Raw genomic sequence first — 1,745 nt, forward strand, 5'->3', positions numbered from 1 at the left:
AATTTCTTCATTTTTTGTTTTATTGCAGCTATTTGCTAAAATCAATAAAGTTCATTTTATGTCTGATTAATGTTCTCTCAGCATCCCATCTTGATAGGAAAAAAATAATAAAAAAAAATATTAGAGGTTTTTGAAAATGTATTAAAAAAGAAAAACAAATATCATGTCGTCATAAGTATTCAGACCCTTTGCTTAGAATTGAGTAGAAGCACCCATTTGAGCTTGTACAGCTATGAGTCTTCTTGGGAATGATGCAAGAGGTTTTTCACATGTGGATTTGGGGATCCTGTGCCATTCTTCCTTGCAGATCCTCTCCAGTTCTGTCAGTTTGGATGGTGCGCATTGGTGGACAACTGTTTTCAGGTCTCTCCAGAGATGCTTATTTGGGTTTAGGTCAGGGCTCTAGCTGGGCCAGTCAAGAATGGTCACAGAGTTGTTCCCAAGTCACCCCTTTGTTATTTTACCTGTGTGCTTAGGGTCATTGTTTTGTTGGAAGGTGAACCTTCGGTCTTCTGAGATTGTGAGCACTCTGGAAGAGGTTTTCTTTCAGGATATCTCTGTACTTGGCTGCATTCATATTTCCTTCATTTGCAATCAGTCATCCTGTCCCTGCAGCTGAAAACACCCCCATAGCATGATGCTGCTACCACCATGTTTCACTGTTGGGATTGTATTGAACACATGCCGGTTAAAATCAGTGCCATAAAGCAGCGGTCCCCAACCTTTTTTTGCACCACGGACCGCTATATGTCAGACAATATTTTCACGGACCGGCCGGGGCGGGGGAATATGATCAAGTAAAATGATACGACTGGCATAAAATCAAATACAAACAGCATAAAAATAAAACAACAAGCCGGTCCCATCTAGGCGTAATCGGAGGAAATAACAGACGAAGTGTGCTCCTGATGTCCAATCTGCTCCGTAGCTTTGTTTTGGTCGCTGTAACTGCAGAAAATCCCGCTTCACAAAGATAGGATGTTATAGATAGGATGCGTCTTGAACTGAATTAACTTGTGTCAAAAGGAACAGATGCACCGACTGATGTAATTGGGAGAGAATACCGCAATTTTTTACATTTTTCAAAATGAAACATCACTCAGACTCTGATCATCGATAAATTATATAGGCTATGTATATATACTTTTTTCTGTGCGGCCCGGTACCAAATGACCCACGGACCGGTACCGGTCCACGGCCCGGTGGTTGGGGACCGCTGCCATAAAGTTCAGTCTTGGCCTCATCAGACCAGAGAATCTTCTTTCTCATAGTCTGGGAGTCCTTCGTGTGTTTTTTGGCAGACTTTATGCAGGCTTTCAAATGTCTTGCACTGAGGAGATGCTTTCGTCTGGCAACTGCCATAAACTCCAGACTGATGGAGGGCTGCAGTGATAGTTGACTTTGAGGAACTTTCTCCCATCTCCCTAATGCATCTTTGGAGCTCAGTCACAGTGATCTTTGGGTTCTTCTGTACCTCTCTGACCAAGGATCTTCTCCCACAATTGCTCAGTTTGGCTGGACAGCCAGGTCTAGGAAGAGTTCTGGTTGTTCCAAATTTCTTCCATTTAGGGATTATGGAGTCTACTGTGCTCTTAGGAACCTGCAGAGTGCTGCAGAAATTCTTTTGTAACCTTGGCCAGATCTGTGCCTTGCCACAATTCTGTCTCTGAGCTCCTTGGGTAGTTCAATTCAATTCAGTTTATTTATATAGTGCCAAATTCACAACACATGTCATCTCAAGGCAC

This window comes from Cyprinodon variegatus, unplaced genomic scaffold (genome assembly GCF_000732505.1).
Source record: "Cyprinodon variegatus isolate N-32 unplaced genomic scaffold, C_variegatus-1.0 Scaffold630, whole genome shotgun sequence".
Classification (NCBI taxonomy): domain Eukaryota; kingdom Metazoa; phylum Chordata; class Actinopteri; order Cyprinodontiformes; family Cyprinodontidae; genus Cyprinodon; species Cyprinodon variegatus.